This window comes from Otolemur garnettii, unplaced genomic scaffold, assembly GCF_000181295.1.
Source record: "Otolemur garnettii isolate 467f Iridium unplaced genomic scaffold, OtoGar3 scaffold00011, whole genome shotgun sequence".
Lineage (NCBI taxonomy): Eukaryota > Metazoa > Chordata > Mammalia > Primates > Galagidae > Otolemur > Otolemur garnettii.
Window position 1 is genome coordinate 30599145 of NW_003852406.1, and position 18470 is coordinate 30617614.

At 47.5% G+C, this 18470-nt stretch overlaps 1 pseudogene across 1 annotated transcript; it reads left to right on the forward strand.

The window, feature by feature from the left end:
• Window positions 1–12951: 12951 nt before the first annotated feature.
• On the forward strand, window positions 12952–13507 carry LOC100946590 (annotated as a pseudogene). The gene has a single exon (XR_001161032.1). The product of XR_001161032.1 is annotated as a ragulator complex protein LAMTOR2 pseudogene (transcript).
• Window positions 13508–18470: the final 4963 nt, after the last annotated feature.

An 18470-nucleotide genomic window follows, 5' to 3' on the forward strand; every position in this document is an offset into this window, starting at 1 on the left:
CCTGGCACAAACCCAACTCTCTTTGGGTCTCTTTACCACCCCTGAACTTACAGCTCAGTTATTGCCTTGGCTATTTTCTTCTTTTTTAAATTGTGTTTTTCTTCTTTTCTATGCATTTGTTTCAATAATGGAATGTCCATATTCTTGCATCTGGAAATAGTTTGAAAACTTTACTTGCATCTACGGCCATACCACCCTGAACGCGCCTGATCTCATCTGAAAACTTCACTTGCTTTTCTATTGTATTTACCAAGTGTTTAAGAGCCTTTGTTGCTCATTGTTTATCCTTTAAAAATTGTTTCGGCTCAAGTGGCTAAGGTGCCAGCCACATACACCTAAGGTGGCGGGTTCCAATTCAGCCTGGCCCACCAAACAACAATGATGGCTGCAACCAAAAAATAGCCGGGCATTGTGGCAGGCACCTGTGGTCCTAGCTACTTGGGAGGCTGAGGCAGGACACTCACTTGAGCCCAGGAGTTGGAGGTTGCTGTGAGCTGTGATGCCACAGCACTCTACCCAGGGGGACAGCTTGAGGCTCTGTCTCAAATAAATAAATAAATAAATAAAAATTGTTTCATGTATTTAATAAAATACATGAAATTTTTATAATGAAAAAACATGTTTCTACATTGAAAAATCAGAATCCTTGCTGGTAATAAATTGTTGGGTAAAATGAGTTATGTGGTTTTTTTACTTTATTTAATTAATAAAACATTTCACTTCTTTGTTTATCCAGTAAATGCTCACTTCTGCTGCCTAAAGTGGAACTTGGGTGAATAAAAACAGCATGAATTTTTTTATGAAATTGCTATTGCCAGCACTAAAAACAAAGTTGGTTATGTAATTTGGGAATTGGGAAGGGTATTTTAAAAATAAAATCAACAGCAAAATCTGTAGGAAAAAAAGTTTGTAGATATGCTTACATGAAAAGCAAAAATGTATCAATATCATAACATTCCATAAATCCAACATCTAAAAAATAGGAGACCTGCAGAGATCAGAGAAAATTGAGGGAAAACTATGAAATTAATATAAGCATCTTCTCAGAACCAAAACACATGAATTTCTAGATTGAAAGGGTTTACTACACAGCATAAAAAAGACCCACACCAAGATATAACATTTGACATACCAGAACTCTTGGATATTAGAGAAAATTGTTTCCAGATTTCCGAGAGAAAGAAGAAGAGTGGTCCCAAAGACTCTGCCATAAGAACAGCAACAGAGGGAGGCGCCTGTGGCTCAGTGAGTAGGGCACCGACCCCATATACCGAGGGTGGCGGGTTCAAACCCAGCCCCGGCCAACCTGCAACAAAAAATAGCCAGGTGTTGTGGCGGGCGCCTGTAGTCCCAGCTACTTGGGAGGCTGAGGCAGAAGAATCGCCTAAGCCCAGGAGTTGGAGGTTGATTGAGCGACTCCGCTGCACTCTATCGAGGGCGAAAAAGTGAGACTCTGTCTCTATAAAAAAAAAAAAAAGAAAGAAAAGAAACAAAATAAAAGAACAGCAACAGAATTCTCTCTGGCAATGCTAAAAACAAGAAGCCAGCAGAGTAATGCCTTCAAAATTCTGAGGGAAAAGGTTTCCGACATAAAATTCAATTCCTTGACTCTCAATCAAGTATGACAAATTGGAATAAGGACATTTTAAGACATGCAAGGTCTCAAAATATTTACCTTCTATGCATTCTTTTTTTTTTTTTTTGAGGCCAGTGCCTTACTCCTTTGAGCCACAGGCACCACCGCCTTCTATGCATTCTTTTTTTGGAAAGCTACTTGGGGTTGTGTTCCATCAAAATGGAGAAGTAATCCAAGAAAGAGAAAGACAAAGGAACTGAGAAACAGGTGATCCAACACAAACAAAGCCAGAACGCCAGGATCACAACTGTTGAGAAGGCCAAAAGAGTCACTGGTCCAGACTGAAACAGGAAGTCAGAGAGACAAACAGAGAGATCTAGAAGGAGGTTTTAAAAGAAAGGAATAAAAGCTAAAGAATAGAGGTTACCTCATGTATGTGCAAGAATCTGCAAAGTTTAATTGCAAACCATGTGAATGACCAACTGCAGCACTCAGGCTGAGATAAGATCCACAGGCTTGGTTGGCTCGGCTGCTTCCCTAGGCTGGATTCAGGGCCTAGATGTTCTCAAGGAACATGATGGAATGAGTGGCAGGCTCTGGGGTTATATGTGGTTGGGTTCAAATCCCAGCTCTGCCTACCATAGCTGGATGCCCTTGGAAAAATTGCTTGATCTTTCTGAGTCTCAATTCTTAGTCCTTGGTTAAGGACAACGCCCCTGATACTGTGAACATTAAATGAGATCATGTATATGAAAGTGCTTTGTAAACCAATGTTGGTCACAGTGGAAGTTCCTCAGCAACCTCTGCTAACTGTTGTCCTGGTCAAGCATCCGGACTAATGCCACAGCATGCCAACATGTTGCTACTGGTAACACATACTCTCCATCCTTATATCAAGTGTGGCACTCCAGACCCACAGCAGGGCCTCACATGGGAACTTCTTAAAAATTCAGCATCTCAGCCCTACTGAACCAGATTCTGGGGTGATTGATGGGCACACTAGTAGGCACCAAGCATTCCTCTTTCCACCCACCCAGTTGCCAGGCTTTCTAAGAATTCCTTGGGTTTGTTCTCATACCACTTTATGCTGCTGCTCCTGTTATTATAATTATGAAACTTAATTAAATAAGTAAACCTAAATCTGGTTACAAAGGGAGCATTGTTTCTATGAAAACTAAAATTTTTGGAAAGACATGATTAAGGTAAATTGCTAAAAATAACTGCATAGAGTTCAAGGAGGCTTCTGGGAAGGGTGCCCTGGAGATTGGCTGTCCAGGTGAGGACAGCAGGCCCTCCCTGTTTAGCCCCGGGCAGCTGTGTAGCTTCCCTATGCACCCCTCCCCCAGCATTACATAATTCCATGCCAAATCTGAGCTTTTATTTGGTCTTATTAACATTGGAATGCTTACTAGGAGGCTGATGCTTTATGTGAATTTCCTAATTAATCCTGGAGCAACTCTATGAAATAAGCAATTACTACAGATCAAGCATTCCTAATGCAAAGATTCAAAATCTGAAATTGTTTGAATGCCAACATGACACAAGTAGAAAATTCTATACCAGACACCTTAGCTTTCTAACTGTTCATAGACTCTGTTTCATGCACAAAATTATTAAAAATCATACATAACACATGTATAAGGCATATATGAAACGTAAATGAATTCTGTTTTAGACTTGGGTCTTATCTCCAAGATAATTCATCATGTATGTGCAAATATTACAAAGTAAACAAAAATCCAAAATCAAAAACATTTCTCGTCCCAAGCATTTTGAATAAGGGATGCTCAATCTGCATCTCCAATGTACAGGCAAGGAAAACACAAATTAAGTCACTTGCTAGGGTGTGAAGGTAGATCTCTCTGCCTCCAAGTGCCAAGTTCACAACCATTACACTGTTCTTGGCAGCAGATACTGAGAGAAAATACAGGCAGTGCAGAAACATTTGAGAAATGTACAACTTTGCCAGAAATTAAAGGAACGAAGATCCATGCAAGTATCCAGTGTGCAAAGATTTTGTTCTTTTGCTTTGAATTTGATTTATATCAAAGTAATACATGTTCATTGTTTAAAAGAGTCAGATTGGACCAGGTGCAGAGGCTCCCTGTAATTCCAACACTTTGGAAAGCTGAAGAGGGAAGATTGCTTGAGAGAGGAGTTTGGGATTATGGTGACCTATGATCATGCCACTGAACTCAAAAGCCTGGGTGACAAAGGAGGCCGCCTTAAAAAAGGGGAGGGGGCTCTGCCTATAGCTCAGATGCTAGGGTACCAGCCACATACACCGGGGTTTGAACCAGGCCGAGGTCTGCCAAACAACAATAACTACAACAACAACAAAAAACAGCTGGGCAATGTTGTGGGCACCTATAGTCCCAGCTACTTGAGAGGCTGAGGCAAGAGAATTGCTTAAGCCCAAGAGTTTGAGATTGCTGTGACACCAATGCCACTGTGTTGCCCTCAGTTGAGACGCTGTGCCAAAAAAAAAAAAAAAAAAAAAAAAGAGGGGAGTGGTGGGAGAAGGAGGAAAAAAAGAGAAATTGTATCTCAGACACAAAAGCCCAAATGCAGGTACATGCCTACATACACACATACTGTAGGTGGAAGGGATGCAACTCAAAGAGGGCCCCCAAGCCAGGCGTGTTTCCCACCATGGCCTTGCATTGCTTTCCAACCTTCCAGGGGTTCTCTGGGCCTCTGGGAATGTCGCCCTGGTGTTTCTGTGATCTTCCTGGTACAGCAAAGCAAGTGGCTGAGTGGCCAGGGGTTGGGAAGGGGGTAGGGAACTGGAGAGGGAATCTGCGGCAAGAAGCCAAAATGACCCACGCCCCTTGACCACCTGTCATCTCACAGTGAGGAGATATCTCCAAGGGAAAAATCAGCACCAGCCACATAATTTGTAAAATTCTATCTGTAGGAGTGCCATATTTTCATTGGAATAATAATAGTAAAGAGATTTTTTTTTAAAGAAAAATAAGTATATTTCTAACTCGCAACCCTGTCCCATCAATAACCGCTTTCACTTGGGTGAATCCCCTGGTGTGCAGATTTTAGGAGAGCTGACATCCGAGCACATCAGGGAACACTGGTCAGGCTCTCTGGAGGGAGCCTTGGGTTCAACTCCTGGGTCAGCTGTGGGACTTTGGGCAAGTCCCATCTCTGAGGCTGTTGCCCCCATGTTAGTTGGAGGCACATTCCCTGTCTTGTGAGGATTGGTGATGACGCTTGTAAAAAACCTGGCTCTGGGCCTGGCACATGGTAGATATTTGGCCAAGGAGCAGAAGCTGCCTCCTATAAAGCTTCTCAGCACCCTGGCCTCAGTACCGCCCCCACCCTGGGCTCCAATCACTTCTCTGGGACACCCTGAGCTCACATGTCCTTGTGAGTCCATGTTCCAGCACTAGTTGTGCTTCTGCCCTCAGGCTCTGGACTGCCTGAGGACAGAGACAGGGCCTCTCCCTCTCCTAGTGCCCAGGACCCACCCTAGAAGGTGTGCTCACAAGTGCTTACCCAGTGAATCCTATGCAGCCCAGCTCAGCCCTCCCTGCTCCCCCAGGTGACCTATACCCCCAGCACTGTCCTGGTGCCTCTCCCTGTCTGAGCTCTCCCATGCCCTGTGAGCTTCTGGGGATAGGATTAATGCTGACCCAGGTTGGCCTCCATCATCATGCCCATGAAATGCCAGGCCCAGAATGTGCAGTGTCCTACAGGCCTTCATCCGATAGCTCCTTATTAAGCACCCACCATGTGGGGTAAACAAGCACAGTCCCTGCTTTCATGGAACTAACTTTCTTGTGGTGGCAGGCTAAAACAATATGCCAACAAATATTCAAATTCTGGTTAGGACAAGAGCTATGAATAGAACTGGGTGATGCTAGAAGTGGGAACCAATAATCTTCTACTACATACAACAACAGGGATGTGCTTCACAGACATAAGCAGCCAGGCATTAAAGTGCACACACTTGACGTTTGCATTTCCATGGACAAGACTACCAGGTGCTGGTAGAAATGAGTATAACATGGCAGCGCCTGTGGCTCAGTGAGTAGGGCGCTGGCCCCATATACTGAGGGTGGCAGGTTCCAGCCCTGCCCTGGCCAAACTGCAACTAAACAATAGCTGGGCGTTGTGGCAGGTGCCTGTAGTCCCAGCTACTCAGGAGGCTGAGGCAAGAGAATCGCCTAAGCCCAAGAGCTGCAGATTGCTATGAGCCTGATACCATGGCACTCTACCGAGGGCGACAAAGTAAGACAGAGTCTAAAAAAAAAAGAAAGAAATGTATATGTATAATATATAATGGTTACCCTTGGAGAATGGGGAGGGACTAACGGGACATGAGGGGCCCTCTGGGGATGCTGCTTGTGTTCTGTTTCTTCATGTAGGTCAAGACATATATTTATAATGTGAGCATGTATATTACATTTCATTAAAAAAGATTTTTAAAAGTCCTAGGATGGAGGTGGCGCCTGTGGCTCAAAAGAGTAGGGCGCTGGCCCCATATACCAGAGGTGGTGGGTTCAAACGCTGCCCGGCCAAAAAAAAAAAAAGTCCTAGGGTGGGTGGCACCTGAGGCTCAGTGAGTAGGGTGCTGGCCCCATATACCAAGGGTAGCAGGTTCAAACCTCGCCCCGGCCAAACTGCAACAAAAAAATAGCTGGGCATTGTGGTGGGCGCCTGTAGTCCCAGCTACTCAGGAGGCTGCGGCAAGAGAATCCCTAAGCCCAAGAGCTGGAGGTTGCGGTGAGCTGTGATGCCACAGCATTTCTTTCTACCAAGGGCAATAAAGTGAGACTCTGTCTCTAAAAAATAAATAAATAAAAATAAATCAGGGGGAAAAAAAGTCCTAGGGTGATGAGAGGAAGACTTTGGCTAGGATTGGGGACAGAATTTGATACAGGTAGGATGGTCAAGAGGACTTCCTGGAGGAGGTGGCATTTGATCTGAAATCTGAAGGGCAAGAAAAAAATCAGTCTTGGGAATACCTGGAGGAAAACACGCCAAGGAAGGGCCTGGCAAGTGCAAAGCTCTAGAGAGAGGAAAAGACTTTGCCCACTGGAGGACAGCAGGGGCCAAAATTGAGCCGGGCACAGGGCTGGGTGGGAGTTAGAGGCCACTAGATGAGGTCAGAGAGGTGAGCAGGGGACAAATCAGGCAGGGTCTTATGGCAATGGGAGGAGAGAGGATTTTATTCCAAGTGGGATAGGATGCCACTAGAGGGCTTCCATCAGGGGCTGTGATCTGACTTCCTTTCTGCCTGTTGAGGGGAAAGGCAGAAACACCCACAAATTCTATACAAATGAAGACAAGATACAAAAATTGAACTTTACAAACAGGAGAACAAGAGGGGGCCTTACAGATCATTTTACAGATGAGAAAACTAAGACCAGAGGGCAAGTCACTTGATTTTACACAGCAAATTAGAGACCAACACAGAGACTAGAACCCAGCCACCTGGAACTTGGTGATACCTCCTATTAGAGAAAGAAAAATTTCCATGCTCCCAGCCCTAGTGGAAGGAAACCTTGTGAAAGTGAGATCTAAGTTTGCAAACTTTCTATCAGATTGCCAGCTTATCTAGGCTCTGGCCCAGTCTCTGCAGCTGGGTTATTAGGTTAACTCCCCTTCTCGGAGCACTGGGCAGAGTCTCTCACTTACTGCAGATTCCCTATCTCCTGGGCAAGGGAAGCAGAGGCCTGAGAGTGACAGGGAGGCTGTGGCAGTGATGGCTGATGGAGGAGACTTGCAGAAGACCTACCCTTGAGACCCCCCCCCTTCCAGCTCCTGGGGGCAGGCGGTGCCCAGGCTCCTTATGGAGGCAGAAAGGAATGAGAGCTCAAACTAAAGCCAGTGGCGATGTATCAGTGCAGACAATGCCCAGAGGGGGCTTTCATCAAAATGGGAGGCTGGCCTAGCCAAAAAGGAAAGAACAAAGAAAAAGAGGGAAAAAAAGAAGGAAGTCTCCTTACCAGGCACAGAGCTGAGGGCTTTCTCTTATTATTGTGGTCAATTCTCCCACAACCCAGGTTATAGATGACCAAGGTTAATAAATTAGCCCAATGTACACAACTGGTAAATGACTTAAAGGGGACTATAGTCTCCTCCTCCCCTGGGAACCCCGCCATCTTTAAACCCATCCCCCTTTATTGAGCCTCCTGCCCTGTAACTCACAGGCAGTCTTACTACCCTATTGTCTCTGTTCCACATTCCCCTACAGGAGCTCATTTCATTTACCTGAGTGTCTTTGTCCCCCAGTGGAAGATGTCCTCTGTGATAATTGCTACATCAAGGACATAGCAAGGTGCTGGCACATAGTAGATATACAATACATATTTTTGGAAGGAAATAAGGAAGTGGTGGAGGAAAGTCTTCTATAAAGAGGTGATATTTGAGCTGAGGCCTGAGTGCTGAGGAGCCAGCCACAGGATAACATGAGTGATGGATATTCTTTTTTTTTTTTTTTTTGAGAAAGAATCTCACTATATCACCGTTGGTAGAGTGCCATGTGCCATGGTGTCACAGCTCACAGCAACCATGGTGTCACAACTCACAGCAACCGCTAACTCTTGGACTTAAGTGAATCTCTTCCTTAGCCTCCCAAGTAGCTGGGACTATAGGCGCCCACCACATGCCTGGCTATTTTTTTGTTGTAGTTGTCATTGTTGTTTGGCAGGCCTGGGCTCGGTTTGAACCCTCCAGTCCCAGTGTATGTGGCCGGCATCCTAACCACTGTGCTACAGGCACTGAGCCAGTGATAGGTATTCTTGGCAGAGGGAACAGCAAGGGAAAAGGCCTCAGGACAGGACAGAAATTGGGCCAGTGCGTCTGAAGTGAAGTGAACAAGTCTTAGAGTAGTAAAACAAGATCTAGGACACCGGTTAGGGAGATCACAGACAGAGGGGCTGCCAACCCTGACACTCACTGGAATTGTCTGGGGTGCTTTTAAAAATACCAGGGTTTTATTGCTTCTTGGCCTTTTAGCTAAGATCAAGTGTAAACATACCAGGGTTTAGATTCTGAAGACCTCTGGTGTATGGGACCCATGCATTGATTTTTTTGTTTCTTTTTTGCCTTGGTGGCAAGCCTCAGTCATGAGGCCTTGTAGTCCAGAGCAGGAAATCTGGACTTTATTCCAACGGCACTAGGAAGCCACTGGAGTACATTAAACGGAGGGAGTTTGGGATCAGCTCAAAGAACGCCTTTTACAAGGAGCTTCACGTGAGTCCCTGGGCTTTTGGGCCTCCTCTGTGCACACTCAGCACGGGTGCCCTTCCAGTGTTGGCCTCACAAAACTGATCTTTCAAGCCTTGTTTCGATGTCTCCTGTTACCGGCTTAGTAGCCTCTCAGCCCCCAGCCCAGATGCAGACAGGTCCGCTGACCTTGGGAAGGTCAGGGATACTTGGAAAACAGAACAAAATGGCAGCAGGGGAGGAGCAATGCCTTTAGCAAGAGAAAGGGGTTCAAGGAAGCAGGGTTGGAGGGCAGAGCGTGCCAGGCCCGACTGGTCGGACTTAGGCAACCTTCTTCAGTCTTCCGTTGGCTATGGCGGGGCTGCAGTGGAGGGAAGGGGCACACTTTCTCCGGAGGGGGAGTTTTTGTGAACCTCTCTCCACTAGCCTTAAATATTGGAACCCCTCTGGGTGGCGCTGTGAAGCGAGAGCTGCATCCTGGACCGGGAGCCCACAGCCGCTACTGCACTTGGGTGGACTGCGGACGCGGTTTCCTCCGTTTGGGGCTCCGCGGCCACACTTCCCAGGTCCCAGGAAGAAAGCATCCCCTTCCACCGAGAATCAAGAATCGGGAAGCAACTAACAGAAACACTGAGGCTCGGGGCGGGGCCACGGGTGAAACTAGCCAATCGCCGGTCAGGGAGATGGCCCTGGTAGCTGCTAGGCTCTGCCGCGACGCTCCGCCCACCCCTAGTTCTGCGGCAGGAGCTACCGGCCTTCCAGCGCACCTGAGCAGACCTCAGCAGCCACTCCTATGGCGATGGCGCACAGCCTGAGCCGTCGAGGCCGTGCTCCCCTTGAGCTACCTGGAAGACGCTCGGGCCGGGCAGTACCCTAATAGCTCTGACGGTAACAGGTATAAGAACACAGCCGGCATGGGGTCCCCGCAGACTCGACCAACGAGAGCAGGTGGCCGCACGCCGGGGCGCTGGCGCTGAGGGCGCTGATTGCGAGCGCCCTGTGCTCTCTGCAAGTCTGGTGGAGGAGGTGCTGGGTCCAGTCCCGGTGCAGTCCCAGCAGCAGCGCCTCCTCTCGCTGCCCTCCTCAACCGGGCAGCCGCGGATCTCTAGTTCGTGCTGATGCTGCCCTTCTAAGCGGTAGGCACGGTGCGCGACTTCAATTCACCCTTTGGGGAAGCCATGTGCAAGGTGGTGCTCACCGTGCTCGACAGGTACACCAACAGCTTCCTTCTCGGTGGCACGAACATGGTGCGCACTCGCACTCGCGCGGGCGCGCTGCACCTGAGCGGTCTGGAAGCACTGCCGCACAGCCGCGGGTGCTGTCTACTCCCTGTTTGCAGCGACAGCTGGCGTGGGGGCCGAGCGCTTGCACCTGCTGCACTTCCCCGACGGCGCTCCCAACTTGGGCGGCGCTCTACCACTAGCCGAAGGTCACCCTGGCCTTCGTGCTGCCGCTGACCATGCTGTGCACCTGCCCGCTGCTGCTGCGCTTCCTGCAACTGCAGCGGACACACTGGCCATCGGGCGTCGGGGTGCGACCGAGTTACTGCGTCACCCGCGCTTTGGCTTGCATGCTGCTGGCCTTCGAGCTCTGATGCTTGGCCAAACAAGCGCTAACGCTCTGGGGGTCCTGATCAAACCGAATGCCATGCCTGGGACAGTGCTTCTTTCCTGGTTCAAGGCTACCTCTTCCTGATCTTTGCCTCGCACACCCCAACAGCTGCCTGGCCCGCTGCTTTACTGCTTGCTGCCACGATTTCCCGCGATTTCCGCCAGGGCCTGAGAGCTGTGCGCCCCATGGAGCTCTGAGCTGGTGCACTTTCCCAGTAAGTTTCAACTGTCTCTGTGTCAGTACCAAGGGCACGGGCAGATTGGGCAATCGGGCTTGGGATAATGACATCAGAAAGCAGTGTCTGATTTCAGGACCAGTGTTCCGGTATCAGAGGGGCAGGGTTGGTCAGTTGGTGGAAATTACTTAAGACTGAGAGTGCCACTAACCTTCTGTGTAACCCATCCTTCCTGGCCTCAGTTTCCCCATTGGTACAAAGAGTGCTGCAGATTATATGAACCCCTGGAACCCTGCTAGGTCTAGCACTTTGATTGTCCCTGCTAGGTCTAGCACTTTACTCTGCAAACAATGTAAGCTCCATGCACCCTTTCCAAACCAATTTTTCTGCCACCTGTATACTCCCCAGCACTTATTTCTTTGGGGCAGGAAAGATTAGTGAATTACTTGTAATTATCCTACAATTTGAAAAGGGAAAAACATAAATGTGAATCACCTGATAATTTTATTATCTACTTTAGGCTACAAATATAATTAAAGTGGTTTTGTTTATTTTTGTTTATGAATTTTTTTGAGTGATACTTCTTGAAGCAATCTCCGGGGTGAAGTCCAGGCTTCTTTTGCATGTCTCACAGTAGAAAATAGTTTCTCTCCATCCACTGTTCTCATTTCTTCTGCTGCAAACCAGGCAATCGTTGTTGATTTTTTTTAAATTTTGCATTATAAAGTGCATCTTCCCATTTAGCCTTTCCCTTCTGTTCCTTACATTGCTCACAAGCTGAGTGATGAGCTTTCTCCTGTAAGAAAGGTGTGTGCACTTCTCCACTCTCCTTCTTCTTCTCTCTCTCTTTTTTTTTTGCAGTTTTTGGCTGGGGCTGAGTTTGAACCTGCCACCTCCAGCATATGGGGCTGGTACCCTACTCCTTTGAGCCACAGGCACTGCCCTTTTTTTTTTTTTAATCACAGCTGTATACATTAATGCAACCATGGGGTACAATGTGCTGGCTTTATATACCATTTGAAATATTTTCATCAAACTGGTTAACATAGCCTTCACCACATCCACTCTCCTTCTTATCTAAGGAGTAGGTAAGGATGTAGTTGTTCACAATTGCAACTTCCATCAGCCAGAAGAATAATTTGTTTCCATTATTTGTAGGACCTCCTTGTAAATCCATAACATCCACAGTCTGATAAGCTCTGCCCATTCTTTCCATAAACTTTGTGATTCTAAAATAACTGTTTTTCAAATTGAACAGGCTGTTTCTTCCTATAACCAGCAATGAACTGGCCAAAGAATGTACTCAGCATTGTCACTAACCTCTTATCATGGAATGAGAGGCACATCAACAAATGCAACAACAAAAACATGTGTCAGGACATCTTCTGAATTGGAGTGGAACAGGGAAATCAAAGGTCAGACAAGGTCTGACATAAGCTCAGAAAATATACCATTAAAAGACTTATTCAGCGGGTACTTTGTCTCCTTTTTTTTTCTTTTCAGAGTTTCACTTTGTTACCCTCCGCAGAGTGCAGTGGCATCATAGTTCACAACAACCTGAAACTCCTGGACTCAAGAGAGCTTCTTGTCTCAGCCTTCCAAATAGCAGGGACTACGGCACCTGCCACAGTGCCCAGCTACTTTTTAGAGACGGAGTCTTGCTCTTGCTCTTGCTCTTGCTCAGGCTGGTCTCAAACTCCTGAGCTCAGGCAATCGACCTGCCTTGGCCTCCCAGAGTGCTAGGATTATGGGTATAAGCCACCATGCCAGGTGCTTTTTCCCATTTATTTTTACAAGGGAACTACAAGGGAGAGGGGTCTGGGCCATTTTTGGAAACCTAGAGTGGGAGAACATCAAGCTCAGAGACAGCCCTTCATGGCTGAAGATTTCTGAGCTTTGGGCTTGGTGCCTGTGGCTCAAGTGGCTAAGGCGCCAGCCACATACACCTAAGGTGGTGGGTTCAAATCCAGCCTGGGCCTGCCAAACAACGATGGCTGCAACCAAAAAAAATAGCCAGGCATTGTGGCAGGCGCCTGTGGTCCCAGCTGCTTGGGAGGCTGAGGCAGGAGACTCGCTTGAGCCCAGGAGTTGGAGGTTGCTGTGAGCTGTGATGCCACAGCACTCTACCCAGGGGGACAGCTTGAGGCTCTGCCTCAAAAAAAAAAAAAAAGATTTCTGAGCTTTTATCATCAAGACCCGCTTGCTACATGTCCTCTCCAGACCCTGAGTAGCACTGATTCAATGGTGTGCTGACTCTGAGAGTGCTGGATGTGACATGAAAAGGGGCTTCAGTGGCAGGGCCCCTGTAGCTCTGTGGGTAGGGCACCACCAGTTACACGGGGGCTGGCAGGTTCAAACCCAGCTGGGTCTGCTGAAAAACAATGACAACTATAACCAAAAAATGGACAGCAGCCAGGCCCCTGACCCCGACTCCCGGGGCGCTCCGAAGCTGGGTGGCTGGACTACTGGGAGCAAGCAATTGACAGCAGCCTGCAGGAGGCAACTCGAAAGATCTGGGCTGCTGAATAATAAGGGATCGCTGCTGGCCTACTCAGGTTATGGGGACACTGACGCACAGGTCACCGCAGCCATCGCCAGTAACATCTATGCTGCCTACGACAGGAATGGGAACCAAGCGTTTAATGAAGACAATCTCAAATTCATCCTCATGGACTGCATGGAGGGCCGTGTAGCCATCACTGGAGTGGCCAACCTTCTGCTGTGTATGTATGCCAAGGAGACCGTGGGCTTCGGAATGCTCAAGGCCAAGGCCCAGGCCTTGGTGCAGTACCTGGAGGAGCCCCTCACCCAAGTAGCAGCATCTTGATGGGCATTAGTGAAAGCTGGGGTCAGAAGAGAGAGAACCATTTGGAGGGGCAGAGCCCCCTGGGAAAATCTTCTTGGACTATGAAGGGAGGGTAGGACTTTATTTTTTCCAAGAATAAACTTCAACTCCTAAAAAAATAATAATAATAACCAAAAAATAGCCAGGCATTGTGGTGGGCACCTGTGTCCCAGCTACTTGAGTGGCTGAGGCAAGAGAATCACTTAAGCCCAATAGTTTCAGGTTGCTTTGAGCTATGATGCTACAGCACTTTACCAAGGGTGACAAAGTGAGACTCTTGTGTCCAAACAAAAAATAATAATAAACAAAATAAAATCAATTTAGAATATAGAAGATTTCATTGACACACAATATACTTAATCAAATGGATAAGTATGAAATCTTGCACGCAACAGTTAGAGAATATACATTCTTTCCAAGTATTCACAGAAAACTTTTAACAAATTGACCATGAACTAACCACAAATGACTTTCAACAAAAACTAACAAACCCTTATTGTAGAAACTTTAAATCTGCAATCCAAATCCAATTAAGTTGTAACTCAATAATAACAGTGAAACAAATGTTTGAAAAAAAAGCTTCCAAATAATGCAAAAACGAATCATAATGGAAAGTAGAAAACATTCAAAATTGAATAATAATGAAAACATTAATTAGTAACATTTAATGAGCTTTGCGTGAGTCAGGCCTATGCTACATGCCCGGTTATTACTACATCCCCATTTTCCAGTAAGAAAAAAAGAGGCATGGAGCAATTGAGTAAATTGTGCAAGGCTCCACTGTAGCTAACTGGAAGAGCTGAAATTTAATCTCAGGCAGTCTGGTCTAAAGTTCAAGATCATAACTACTTGTCAAAACCCATGGCATGCAGCTAATATGTTCTTGGGACCGGTGGTATGGCCTTTACTTCTTGTATAAAAAGGAAATGACTTGGGTGGTGCCTGTGGCTCAGTGAGTGGGGCGCCAGCCCTGTAGGCCCCGGCCAAACTGCAAACAAAAAATACTGGGCGTTGTGGTGGGCACCTGTAGTCCCAGCTACTCAGGAGGCTGAGGCAAGAGAATCACCTGAGCCCAGGACCTGGAGGTTGCTTTGGGCTGTAATGCCACAGCACTCTACTAAGAGCAACAAGGTGAAACTCTGTATCCAAAAAAAAAAAAAAAGAAAGAAAAGAAAAGACAAAGTGACTTGTAGGCCTCCCCTGCACTTGGCAATTAGATTCTAACTTCTCACTATCACACACTGCCCTTCCAGCTTCAGCTGCTGTATTACAGCAGCCTTTGGAGCTCTACCTCCCACATTACCCACAGCAGCACTTGGCCCTTCCCACCTCTCATGCTGCACCCCACAATTCCCTCTCAATCACACCATTTCCTGTTGAAATCCAGCCTCTAGGTTCGGCGCCTATGGCTCAGCCGGCTGGGGCGCCAGCCACGTACACCTAGGGTGGCGGGTTCGAATCCCCAGCCCGGACCCGCCAAGCAACAATGACGGCTGCAACCAAAAAAAATAGCCGGGCGCTGTGGCGGGCGCCTGTGGTCCCAGCTACTTGGGAGGCGGAGGCAGGAGACTCGCTTGAGCCCGGGAGTTGGAGGTTGCTGTGAGCTGTGATGCCACGGCACTCTACCCAGGGGGACAGCTTGAGGCTCTGTCTCAAAAAAAAAAAAAAAAAAAAAAAGAAATCCAGCCTCTATCAAGATTCAGCTCACAGGGCCCCTTTTCTCCAGGCCTTCATACCCTCCTCAGGCACTCCTCTGGGCCACTAACTGTGAAACTGATCTTGCCACTTAAAGAAAAGGCTTAAATCCTTCTCTAGGTCCCCTCCTTGCAAGAAGACCAGGCCCAACAAAGAGAAAGAGCACCCAAACACCACGTTTACAAGAGGAAGGGCTTTATTCACCAGCCAAGAGCTTATGGCATAGAAGAATTCCAAATGGCCGTGCTCCCAGACTGGCTTCGTCTTTCCCTCTTTATTTCCAGTCCAAAAGTTCCAACCCATAGGTACCAGTTTCATTGGCCAGCTTGAATCAAGTGGGAGATACTGTTCCAGCCCCCACAGAACTACAGGATTTCACAGAAGTGGAAATTTCCAAGTTCTAGGAAGTTAAGTTTACAAATTCCCAAGAGCTGAGTCACCATGGAGAGGACCTTGTGGGTGTCTCCTTGCCGTCTCCTTGAGAAGACCTGTTCTCCTAGACCTCACCCTTCTCGGGTATCCTCTCTGATCCTCTGCCTGGCAATGCTGCCCCAAACTTCTGCACTGAAGGGCTACACTAAAGGGCTCTGCGTTCAGTTGTGATTGAAGTGTTCCTTAAAATCTTGAGTTTAATTCATCCCGTTAGTTGTCTACTCCATACTATCTCCATGTTTGTTTTACAATAAAGACAATGACCTCCCCCCTCCTCAAGTAATCTACACTTTTGAAAGATGATGTTCCAAATATACTTGTATTCTGCATAGGGCTGGGGGTCCCCCATTTCAGAAGCATGAACTTTGAAAAGCAAGATCAACCCCAGAATCCAGCATAGCCTCTGTATGGCCCCAGGCTCCCTCTGTAGTCTTCTCTGGCTGGTTCCCTCCTGCCAACCCTGAAGGAGCCCACTCTGGATGCTCCCTCTTCTGGGGCACCAGCCCTGCCCTGCAAGGTGGGAGAATTTCCTGTATTCCCATTGCACACTGATTCTCCCGCACTGGGCTGTTGGCTTTGGATTCTCAGCATCCTGAGTCTGCACCACTTTTCCCTTTCCTGCCCTTTTGCCTCTCAAACCACTTTTGCTACATCTTTCAAAGCCCTTAGTGGGAGTGCTCAACAGGCAGAGGATTGGACGTGCCTAAAAAAAGGTTTCAGGCCCCAGCCCTTTGTATCTTAAGTTATGCAAGCTAGCCACTTGTTTAGGCCTCCTCTACATCATAGGGGCCCTGAGTCTGCCACAGGATGCGCCAGGGTTCAATTCCTCCTGGATATGGCCCCCTTCCTGGGCCAAGCAGGAGCTTCTTGAATCCAGGGACCTCCCTACCCTTGTCTGTACAACTCCAGGGTGACAACCACTGGCCTAAGAGTGCATGGTGGAAGATTTCTTACTGAAATGGAAATGTGTGTGGCCTTGACTCTTGACTGTTCCATTGCAAGTTTCTCTGCTCTTAACTCTTTGATTTTTTTTTTCACTATGTTGCCCTAGGTAGAGTACCGTGGAGTCACAGCTCATAGCAACCTCAAACTCTTGGGCTTAAGCGATTCTCTTGTAGTTGTCATTGTTGTTTAGCAGGCCTGGGCCAGCCTCAAACCCATCAGCCTCGATGTACGTGGCTGGTGCCCTACTCACTGAGCTATGACGCCGAGCCTCTTGACTCTGATTAAATGTCAAGTAAAGGGGAATCTGTAAGCTGATTTTTCATTCCCTCAGGGTGCAGTGGGGCTCCATTTTAAATGCCCTTCTGCTATGGTTAGGATGAATATTCCATACCTAATTGATATATTTTGTGAATGGAAAAAGTAAGCCTGGGGTGGGGTCAGACTTCTGCAGGCATCCAGTTATCACTGGGGCTTCTCGGTACCGCCCTGGGTGGAAGGGCATAGCAACATAGGCAAGGGGCCAAAAAAATGCTATCAACTAGCAAAATATAGGTTCATAACTGCAGAATGTATAAAGTAGAAGCACCCTCAGAGGTCCTAGCCAATGCCCCTGTCTTAAAGATGGGAAAATTGAAATCCAGGGAGGGCGGCCACTGTCCCAAGACAGGCCAGGAGCTGGTGTCACAACTTGCCCCTTGTAGCCTGATAGGGTACCAGGCCACCCAGTCAGAGGGAGACCAACCATCCAGTTTGCCTGGGACCAAGGGGATTCCCAGCACTTAGGACTTTCAGTGCTAAACCTGAGACTGTGCTAGGCAAAGCTGGGTACCCTACCCTGTGGGCCATGGTCTTTCTCTCCTCCCTGGCTATAAAACCTTCCAGATAAATTCTAGAGGAAAAAAAAAAAAGAAGTAGAGCAATCTGAAGCCCAGGCTATCACTTAGACCCTCCAGGACTGACAGCCCAGCCTGGTAATAAGTTGGGCTTGGGGGGCCCATGCAGCAAGGGCTCTAATGCCACCCAGCCCTTGCCTTCTGGGCACATCCCCTGTGTCTCCAGCTTGGCCTGTCTCTGCTGCATTTGTACAAAAGACAGAATTTTAAAAATCTCTCTTGGGGCTGTTTAACTTTGACCTCTATAAACATTTCTTTTGATAAATGGCAGCATCCGTGCAGCATGTATTTTTAGTCATTCTGTTTAGCAATGTGCTGGCATGCTTCTCTGTTGTTTATGGTTTAGGGAGAGCCAGCCAGCTCTGTCCCAGACTCTCTGTGTAATCTTGAACAAGTTCCTCCATCCTTCTGAGTCCTGGTCTCCCCATGTATGAAGTGAGAAATGCTGGTCTCTGCCTTGTCAAGTTGCTGTGAGAAGTAAACAACTGGAAATTGCCTGGCACATGGTGAGCATACAATACAAGGTAACCTTTGTTATTTCGGGTCCCTGGTGCCTCTGGGTCCAGTTGGTCCCCTCTCCAGGGTATGGAGAAGTTAGTGAAGACACTGGGGTTCTACATGGATGGATATTTAAGATTTCTTCTCCAGAACTCAAGTTTGCTGCTGAATATTTATTAGTTTCCACATACAGGCTTTTCACCAGAGCCTCTTTCTCCTTAAAATTCTAGAACACAGCTAAAGTTCTACCAGAGGCTCATGCCTTCTGTATGTGGAGCTGCAACAGTTCAACAGTAGGGGAGCTAAATGGAGATGAAGCAGATGGCTGGGAACAGGGCTGGTGGGCATGGTACTGGCTGGGGCATCAAGAGATGGGACCCTGTCTCACATCTGACCCTCATTTCTGTGATGTAAGCAAGGCACTTTCCTTCTGGAGCCTCTGGTTTTCCCTCTGTGAGATACGTGGATCAGGGTCACTGTCTCTAAGGCTCTATCTAGGTCTTAACTGTTTAAGCCTGGGTTCTTACATCTGGCCTTGTGCTAGATATACAGCAGACATTAATCAATGTGGTATTTAGCTTGGAACCCAGCAGTCTCTTCTGAAGAAGGAAG